Source organism: Lucilia sericata, unplaced genomic scaffold (genome assembly GCF_015586225.1).
Source record: "Lucilia sericata isolate MDLA Ls3-8-SP2 unplaced genomic scaffold, ASM1558622v1 Contig005115F_arrow, whole genome shotgun sequence".
In the NCBI taxonomy this organism is placed as follows: Eukaryota; Metazoa; Arthropoda; class Insecta; order Diptera; family Calliphoridae; genus Lucilia; species Lucilia sericata.
Genome location: NW_023997442.1, coordinates 1 through 11,017, shown reverse-complemented (window position 1 = coordinate 11,017; position 11,017 = coordinate 1). Strand labels below are relative to the sequence as shown.

The following is an 11,017-nucleotide window of genomic DNA, read 5'->3' as shown; positions in this document are numbered from 1 at the left end:
TGCCACTTTACTGTCTACTAGTAATCTGGAGTGTGGGCAGTTAAATAAAAAACTGAAGTAGAGGAGGACTAGAACTGAACCAGAACTGAACTAGTACTGAACTAGAACTGAACTAGAACTGAACTAGAACTGAACTAGACTGAACTAGAACTGAACTAGAACTGAACTAGAACTGAACTAGAACTGAACTAGAACTGAACTAGAACTGAACTAGAACTGAACTAGAACTGAACTAGAACTGAACTAGAACTGAACTAGAACTGAACTAGAACTGAACTAGAACTGAACTAGAACTGAACTAGAACTGAACTAGAACTGAACTAGAACTGAACTAGAACTGAACTAGAACTGAACTAGAACTGAACTAGAACTGAACTAGAACTGAACTAGAACTGAACTAGAAATGAACTAGAACTGAACTAAGAACTGAACTAGAACTGAACTAGAACTGAACTAGAACTGAACTAGAACTGAACTAGAACTGAACTAGAACTGAACTAGAACTAGAACTGAACTAGAACTGAACTAGAACTGAACTAGAACTGAACTAGAACTGAACTAGACTGAACTAGAACTGAACTAGAACTGAACTAGAACTGAACTAGAACTGAACTGGAACTGAACTAGAACTGAACTAGAACTGAACGAGAACTGAACTAGAACTGAACTAGAACTGAACTAGAACTGAACTAGAACTGAACTAAGACTGAACTAGAACTGAACTAGAACATAAAACATAGAATAGACACCTTTGGACTAGCTTTCTGATCTCTTTGTAATGTATGGAGAGACGACTGACTGACTTCTAGGACAAGCACATATTAATATAGCTAGTCCCCTGGGTAGTTTGGGTGCTTAGGGGTAAAATCAGACTTGATTGACTTCTCCATAGCTTGTCTTGGCAATCGCTTTCTTTAATCGCAGGATTATGGCATTCCTTTGACCGCTCTCTATTTTCAACTTGTTGGGATAAGGTATAATGGTGTTATTATCGCTTGAGTATTCAGAGTGCAATACGCCACCGAAGAAAAAGTATCCTTTTTCACAGTAGTCTGATGCTCACGAATGCAGGGTGACAACACGAATGCAGGGTGACAACACATTACTCGCGAGTAGATCAAATGTTGCTGACGGTATTTGATTATTTAGGCCTTACACTGTAATGTTACTAGTTTCGTTTTTGCTCCCGTGAGGTTTTTTTGTGTATGTGTGTTTTTAAGGGAAATGCCTCCGGTCCTCTGGAGGCGTACGAGTGACCTCAGTAAAGCAATCGAAGAAATGGTCATCTACCACACAGTCGCTCTTAATATAAGGGATAGATTCTGTAGTAGGGCTCTGAGAAGCGCTTAGTTCGCAATCGAAACCTCAAGGTAACCACACTCTCAGGGGTCGCGTTATGGGGAACTCATAATTTACTTTCTTCTAAAAATTTGTTCAGATATTTCAAATTATTTTTCAGGATCCTTCCTAATAAATACAAATAGTACATATGTATGTGTTTCAAGAGACAAATGGGTGGAGTAACTTGGTTTCTAAAAAATAAAATAAATTAAATTGATGTTTGCTTCGTGTCAGAGTGAAATATACTACTTACGTTTAGCTAGGCGCTAAGCACAAAAAAAACTTGACTACTTGACCATTCATTCATATGTATAAAACGATGGTCGGTAAAGGTCTGGAGAGTGGGCGAGCTGCTTAAGCCTGAATGCATTACATACTTTTATTTATGCCTGCAATGTCCAAAACTAAAGATTACCTACCAACAAACATTAATGTACATACATGTGTATGTATGGAAGTCTAGTACAACTGTTACCCTATGACTGACTAGATTCTAGTAACTATTCCAACAGACTCAAAGCAACATAAAGTCTGACACTCAAACACTCATGTTTATTACAACATAAGTATAAAAATTTTGTTAAAGTTATAAATGTTGCTCTCTTTTTTTCGAGGGAAACATTGCCCGGCATTTTTATTTCGGTGGCTACAGAAGGCAACAAGCATATTATAAATTGGGTTAGTTATAATAAACCTTTAAGGTAATAAGGGACAAGTTGGTGTTGAATAAAAATGGAGTGATCAAAAAATAAACATGGCAAACTTAAACATATAAAATTTATGAATTTTTTTTTTATTTTTTATATCAACTGTGGTCTAAAACACTAGTATAACAGGGTCTTAATATTTTGTTCTTTTCACTAACAAAATTGTATAACATTGATACCACTGTAACTTTTAAATTTAGTTTCTTGCCCAATGATCAAATCGTATGTATGTTTGTTTTTTGCCACTGGTAGTAGCACATGGACATGCACATGCATGTTAAGGTAAGGCCATAAAGTATATGAATAATTGAAGAAGAAATAAAAAAAATGGAGAACAAAAAAAAGTCGGAAGTGTTTTTATAGTTTCGTGTTTGTGCAGCAAGTAACAAAAAAAAAAAAAAAAAAACGCAGCGTCTAAAAACGCCAACAAGAACAATAATAATGGTAATAGCAATAAAATTGCAACAAACTAAAACTAGACAAGGCTACAAAAAATATTGTTGCCGCTACCTCTTACCATTATTATTAATATATTTTGATTGCTACTGTTACTGCCACCACCATCACCAGCAGCAGAAGCAGCAATATTACTTGCACTAACAACATCAACGTCGTCAACATCATTATTATTATTATTATTATCAATGTTGCTTTTCTTTCTTCGTCGTCGTCATCATAATAATCATCATCATCATCATCTTTAGCACCACACCAGGCAGTCAGTTAGCCATCCAAACCATCCAGCCATCAACGCCAACACCAAGCACAAATAGTTTACGAGAGTAAATTTATTGCTGTAGAAGGGGGCTTGGCTTGATGACTGCTATTTGAACATGGGTTGGTTGTTTTGCTTGCTTGCTGTTGTTGTTGTTGCTAAAACCCAACAGCAGCAAAAGCAACAGTAGCTATAGCTATAACAACAACAACAGCAACAGCACCAATATTATAACTAAAGATGGCGTTATAGTGTGATGGCATAGATGGTGCTAAAATAAAATTGTAAAATACTTTGTTGATGAATTTTTTGCCGACAACATTTTAAAATGTCATGCAGCTGCAATTTAGTATTGGTAGAGTGCATAATTTCGTTGCTTTTTATAGTTTTTGTTTTTCGCCAGTAACAGGGTCCTATGTTTAGGGAATGTAATAAAAGTTTTAGTGTTATTTAAGTTTAAGTAGATTTGTAATATTGCCATTGGGGGTTTTAGTTTCCTGATTCAGAAATTCATGAATGAAAGCTTTATTGAAAGCTTTCTTTAAAAAGAGAATACTACGAAAGCTTTCATATATAGATACACTTTCCGAAAGTTTTCTTTATAAATAAATATATTGCAAGTTTGCTTTAAATCCATAACTCATGGGTTATTTTCTTTAAGTAGAGATTTTAGTCTTCTTCAAAGCTTTCTTTAAAGAGGGAATCCATCAAAAGTTTGCTTACAATTAAGAATTCATAGCCAGTGTTCTTAAAATACAAAATTTCTTCAAATAACGGAATTCATCGAAAGTTTCTGTAAATGAAGATTTCACTGAAAGCTTTCTTTAAGTAGAGATTGTCAGTTTTCTTTAAACAATTATATTTCTAAATTTGTGTTTCTTAAAATTGAGCAGCTTCCCTTAAATAGAAATTCCATTTAAAGTTTTCTTCGCTTGAAGAATTCATCAAAAGCTTTCTTTAATGATAGATTCCATGAAAAGTTTGCTCAAAAATTGAGAAATCCCTTAAACATTTTCTCTATATAGAGATTTCATTGAAGTGTTCTTTACAACGAAGGAAATAATTCACTAAAAACATTCTTCAAACGGAAAAATTCAATGAAAGTTTACTTTAAAAAGCTTTCTTATATGGATTCATCGAAGTTTTCTTTAAATAAAAAGTTTGTTATATATATTTTATTGAAAGCTTTCTTTTATTAGAGAAATAATACCTTAAACTAGGGTTCTATAGTTGAAACGAAAAGTCGACTTTCCGACTTTTCGATTTTTTTTTCGACTTTTTGACTATTTTCGACTATTTTTTGACTTTTTTCGAGTTTTTCCGACTATTTTAGAGTTTTGACTTTTTTTCCATTTTTTTTTAAATTTTCGAATATTTTTGACTTTTTTCTACTATTTTCGAGTTTCAAATTTTTTCGACTATTTCGACTTTTTTCGACATTTTCAACTTTTCGACTTTTACGTCTTTTCGACTTTTTCGACTTTTTATTTACAAAGTCGAATTATCAACTTTTTTGGAACAAATAGTCGACTTCGATTTTTTTCGACAAAAGTCGATTGTTCGACTATTCGAAAGTGGATTTATAGAACCCTACCTTAACATTTTCTTTATCATTTTGAAACTGAAAATTTAAGTTTTGTTAAAAAAAAGCTTTCTTTATATGGATTCATCTAAGTTTTCTTTAAATAAATTGTCAAAAGTTTTTAACATACGGAATATTTTCTTTAAATATAGATTTTATTGAAAGATATATTATTGAAAGCTTTCTTTTATAAAGAAATCCCTTAAACATTTTATTTATATAGAGATTTAATTAAAATCTTTCTTTACATCGAATATTTTTATAGATAAAGCTTTCTTTAAACAGAAAAAATGAAATGAAAGCTTTGTTTAAAAAAGCTTTTTTAATACGGATTCATCGAAAGTTTTCTTTACATAAATGTCAAAAGTTTTTAATATACCAAATATTTGCTTTAAATATAGTTTTTATTGAAAGCTTTCTTTACATCGAAAGTTTTATTTTTAAGATATTTTATTGAAAACTTTCTTTTGTTAAAGAAATACGTTAAACATTTTCTTTATATAGAGATTTCATTGAAAGTTTTCTTTACAGCGAATGTTTTTATAGATAATTCACTAAAAGCTTTCTTTAAGCAGAATGCCACAAGAAAGTTTTCTTTAAAAAAGCTTTCTTTATATGGATTCATCTAAATTCTCTTTAAAAAAATTGTCAAAAGTTTTTAACATACCAATATTTGCTTTTAATATAGATTTTTATTGAAAGCTTTCTTTATATCGAAAGGTTTTTTTAAGATATTTTATTGAAGCTTTCTTTTGTTAGAGAAATCCTTTAAAAATTTTCTTTATATAGAGATTTCATAGAAAGCTTTCTATACATGGTATATTTCTTATAGATAATTCACTAAAAACTTTCTTTAAATAGAAAAATTCAATGAAAGTTTTTCTTTAAACAAAGCTTTCTTTAGGTAATTTCTTTAATGTTTCTTCAAATAAAGAAATTTTAAAAGTAATTTTAATAAATATTTTTTTTGAAAGTTTTCTTTGAATGGATAATCGATAGAAAGTATACATTTAATAGAGAATTTTCTTTAAATATAGAAAATTCAAAATTGTTTTTATAAAGAGAATTTATTAAAGCTTTCTTTTCTTTAGAAAGCATAGAAAGCTTTATTTATAGGGTTTTCTTCGAAAGCTTTCTTTCAATAGAGAAATTCATTGGAACTTTTCTTTAAATAGCGATTTATTGAAAGTTTACTTTACTTCGTAAGAAACAACATTAAAAGCTTTCTTTAGATAGAGAAATACATTTAAAGTTTTCTTGGAAATGGCTGATTGGTATCCAATTAACTTGCTCACGAATGAATTTTAAACGAGCAATCTGTATATTCTAAACTTTATTCCGAAACAAAGGTTTTTATATTAAAAATGTTTACCACAGAAAATGTCTATTAAAAAATCGCTTTTACCTCAATTTTTTACATAAACATTGTTTACAACCACAACAATTTATTGCTTAATATTAAACATAAATTTACATTTTTAGAATTTTTTTTTAAAACATTGTATGTCTCATAGGTTTATTTATAACTACTTACAGCTTATTTAAATTAAGACATTTATTTAATGTAATATATTTTTCTTTATGGTTTTTTGCAGGCAAAAATGATTGAAAGCGGACATCCTTGGATGGGTGGTGCCTCAACCTCATCGGTAACTGGTAAGTATTAATTTGCATTTGTCTTTATATAAATACAACAAGTTATAACAAGCCAGACAACTTGTTTGTATTACCGTGATTGACTTTCTTATCCTTTATGCCATTTTTTCTAAACGTTTCTCGTCAATTTCCGTTTCCTTTTGTTTTTCTTCCTCTTTTTGTTTTTTTTTTGCTTTACCACAACAGACAGCTATCAATATCAATTGCAGTCCATGTGGCAGAAATGTTGGAATACTAATCAGCAAAATCTGGTGCAACAATTGAGATTTCGTGAGCGCGGACCATTAAATCGTGGCGTCCCGAAGCTATGGCAGAAGCCATTTTCAGTGTATTGAAGAGGGTTATCTTTGTCACAGGCCGCTAGAAAATTTGATATTCCATATCCGACAATTTGTTTTGTATGCAATCGTGTGCATAATATGTTGGGTCCTTCGTTAGATGGTGGTTCGGATCCCAGACCTAAGGCTAGAGGGCGACCGCAGCGTATATTGTTGGGCATGTGGCCGGAAGATTTAATACGTTCGGTTATAAAGGCGGTGGTGTTTAGGGATTATCGTGAATTAAGGATGAAATGGGCGGTTTGCCGTTTGCCAATGGACAACCACATGTGGTAGGTGGAAGTTTTTGTTTTTTAGGAATTAAGAGCTAATAAAAATTAACATGCAGGAGCTAACTAAAAAATACTTTTTTCTTTATGTTATTTTTTTTATTCTAGGCCATATTTGGCTCTTCGCCTGGAAGTTCAGCTAGTGTTTCTAATGGTTTCCATAATGCTGCCAAACTGGCTGCACAAAGCTCTGGCATGGCTCAAGAGTCCACCAGTCCACTTTCAACCATGACTGAAAACTTAAGGCGTCAAATAATGTCACAACAACAACAGTCTCCCATATCACAATCGATGAACATGTATAAATCGCCTTCGTATGTACAACGTTCCGAAATCGAAGAACAAATATCAGGTGTTAGTTCTAAACAACATGCTGATCGTCGTGGTTCAGAAAATTTACCAGATCTTAGTGCTTTGGGTCTTATGGGCTTACCAGGACTAAATGTTATACCTACAGGAGGTTCGCGCAACAGTCAAATGCACTCTAATACAGCAGCAGCATTTTCAAGAGAACGCGAACGTGAACGCGAGCGTGAAAGAGATCGTGAACGAGAAAGAGAACGCGAAAGAAATCGTGATAGAGAGCGTGAAAGAGAAAGAGAACGGGAACGTGAAAGGGAGCGTCAATATAGCAATCAATCACGCGGCTCAGCGGCTGGAGACTCACAAAAATCCACTGGCTCTGCTTCTCCCTATTCCCAAATGAAAATGAAAGAACATCCTAACTATGCCTATAACAAAAGATTTCTAGATAGTTTACCACCCGGCATAGATTTTGAGGCCATAGCTAATGGTTTACTGCAGAAATCCACCAATAAAAGTCCGCGTTTTGAAGATTTTTTCCAAGGTCAAGATATGAATGATCTAATGACCGGGCCCGAGTCAGCAAGTGCCGGCGCACATTTTCCAGCGCAGCGTGAAACAAATCTTATGAAAATCAAATTGGAACATCAACCCACAGAGCTGCAACATGAGGATTGATTTAACATATAAGAGCTGTAAACGAAGGACTTTGGTAATCATCATTTTTAGGGATGATTAGAAGTAAAAAAAATATGAATTAGAAAAAAAAAAATTAAATGTTTTTCAAACATAATGACTGCTATTTATCCCCAACGTTGGTAGGTTAAGTTCAGTTTAAAATAAACCTATATATTAAACTATATAATACACATACCTAAACATATACATACATACATACACCAACTACTCCTATACACCTACACACAAATAGGTTTTAAACTTAGCATTATCTGTATATGTAAATTTATTTTAATTTCTAGTTTTACATACAAACATATAATCTTTAAATATTCCTTTAAAAACTGATTTGGTTTTAAACTTTTAATAATTTGCTTACCCATTAATGGGGTTTGATCAAACAAATCAGTAAATGTGACAAATTCAAAGCAACTTTTCGGCCTTAATGATGACATTTACACAATGTAAAGAAAAAAGAAAGAAAATATTCCAAGTTCATGTATTCATTTACAACATAAAACACATTTTAAAACATAAAACTACATAACTATTACTTCATTTAACTGATACTTTAACTTTATTTAGTATTGCCAATATTTACAACCACCCCCCTCCCCCCTCTAACGAGTCTAGAGATTTTATTAAGTAGTTTTATGTATACCTTTACTTTAGTTATTTTTTGTTACTTTTAATGTAAATAGACATTGTACAAATTGTAGTTGTAAGATTTATTTAGGTTCATTTAAGTTTAAGTCTACATTTTATAAAATATTAAAACACTTAAAAATGCATATTTTTACACACAAATACTTCCCTTCCCTCCCCCACAATAACTTATGCATTGCATAGTAAAACAATAAATATTTTATTTAACAATTACCAACACACTTGAACTCCCTACACCACCCCCTAACATCCCTCCCCACACACACACACACAAAGTACTTTTAATTAAAACATTATAATTGATATACGAGTAAAATAACATATTTTTTAAACAAAAAGAGACAAAAATATTAAATAATAAAAAATTAATTATTAAATAAAGAAAACTGAAAAAATATAAATGGCAAAAAAAAAAATTATTTTGTTTATTAAAAAGTATAAAAAAAAGAAATAAATAAATATATAAAAAACCTTCATTAGTATTATACGAATAAAAGATAATGAAAACTTTAATTCATAATTATTATGTGAAGAAAAATAAAATTAAAAAAAAAACAAAAAAATAAAAAAAACATTTCAAATGTGAATAAAACTTTTCAGTTAAATATCTGATACAAAAAAAAAAACTCTGATCTTTATATTTATATGTATGTAATGGAATGGATTATAAATGCACGTAAGTATGCTGAACTCTTTTAAGAGATTGTTGTGGTTTATAATTAAGAGTAAGTATCTAGGAAAGAAATCTTTAATTTACACTATAAGGCGTGGAAGTGGGCGTGACAGTGTCTAAAATTTGTTAGAAAGCTTTTAAGCATTTAGCTAAAACTAACTAATCATTTCCTTTAAGCTTTAGCGCTTGTACAATAAACGATCTAACAGTATATCCTGTTGGTCAAACAGTTATTGGTTCCAGTGGGGTAGCTATGTAAAGAAGGGAATGTCTGAAATTATATTATATCCTTTTATAACATTTTGACCCATTTTTTTTTAAGTAAAAATGTTAGTGATAAATATGATATGAATTTTGCGAATTTCAGGGAAAATTTTGCAGTTTCCTTACTGTTATGTATTTTAAATATAACCTTTTTAGTCCAAATAATACCCAGCAGAAACTTATCAAATTTCGGTAATGAGTAATGTAAGTAATCACACCTATTATGTATTTCAATTCGAATCGAAATTTTCTCCGTTTGGCAACTTTGGCATTCTTCATTTTGATTCGAACCTCCGTCACTAAAGTAACAACTTACAAAAACGTAGATACGATCGTAATGCGGAATACAAACAATCGTAAAGCATTGAAATAAAAAGGGATTGCTTCTTCTATGCTGACGATTCCTTTTTTGCGATAGTAGCGTAACTGAATACGGAAACGTAATCGGAATGCAAAATAGGGCTGAATGTATGTAGTTGTTTTATACATTACTTGATAATGAGTGATCGTTATATTATTTGTTTAATAGGATTTGTAGCATTTTGTTTAGAACATATGTCTTATAAACAAGAAGTTAGTGGTCTGAACCATAGTTGATGTCAGTGATTTATTGATTGAAATATCACGATAAAAGCCTTCTTAATGGAGCACTATCCAATAAAATCTTTACTTAATAACTACTTATGCTCCTCTAAGTTAGTTAGTTAGTTAGTTAGTTAGTTAGTTAGTTAGTTTGTTAGTTAGTTAGTTAGTTAGTTAGTTAGTTAGTTAGTTAGTTAGTTAGTTAGTTAGTTTTAGTTGTTAGTTAGTTAGTTAGTTAGTTAGTTAGTTAGTTAGTTGTTAGTTAGTTAGTTAGTTAGTTAGTTAGTTAGTTTTAGTTAGTTAGTTAGTGTAGTTAGTTCGTTTGTTCGTTCGTTAGTTAGTTCGTTAGTTCGTTCGTTTTTCGTTAGTTAGTTCGTTCGTTAGTTCGTTCGTTAGTTCGTTCGTTCGTTCGTTCGTTCGTTCGTTCGTTCGTTCTTAGTTCGTTCGTTTAGTTCGTTCGTTCGTTCGTTCGTTCGTTCGTTCTTCGTTCGTTCGTTCGTTTCGTTCGTTCGTTCGTTCGTTCGTTCGTTCGTTCGTTCGTTCGTTAGTTCTTCGTTCGTTCGTTCGTTCGTTCGTTCGTTCGTTCGTTTCGTTCGTTCGTTCGTTCGTTCGTTCGTTTCGTTCGTTCGTTTCTCGTTCGTTCGTTCGTTCGTTTCGTTCGTTCGTTCGTTCGTTCGTTCGTTCGTTCGTTCGTTCGTTCGTTTCGTTCGTTTTTCGTTCGTTCGTTCGTTCGTTCGTTCGTTCGTTCGTTCGTTCGTTCGTTCGTTCGTTCGTTCGTTCGTTCGTTCGTTCGTTCGTTCGTTCGTTCGTTCGTTCGTTCGTTCGTTCGTTCTTTGTTCGTTCGTTCGTTCGTTTTTTCGTTCGTTCGTTCGTTTTTCGTTCGTTCTTCGTTCGTTCGTTCTTCGTTCGTTCGTTCGTTCGTTCGTTCGTTCGTTCGTTTTCGTTCGTTCTTCGTTCGTTCGTTCGTTGTTCGTTCGTTCGTTCGTTCTTTCGTTCGTTCGTTCGTTTCGTTCGTTCTTCGTTCGTTCGTTCGTTCGTTCCTTCGTTCGTTCGTTCGTTTGTTCGTCCCCCGTTTGCTCCTCCCGTTCCCTCTTCTTTTTCTGCCGCCCTCGCTCTCTGCCCTCCTTCGCCCCTTTTTGCTAGACCCTTCCACGAAGTGCCCATATAGTACTTCATGCCTCAGGTGGGTTTCGAACACACGACTTCCTGTCCGCCTACCTAAAGCACTAACCTACTGGAGGCC

The 11,017-nt window shown here is 32.5% G+C and overlaps 1 pseudogene; it reads left to right on the top strand.

Annotated features, from left to right (window-relative positions):
- The first annotated feature begins 5,945 nt into the window (after nt 1-5,945).
- On the top strand, nt 5,946-7,653 carry LOC119615377 (annotated as a pseudogene).
- Nucleotides 7,654-11,017: the final 3,364 nt, after the last annotated feature.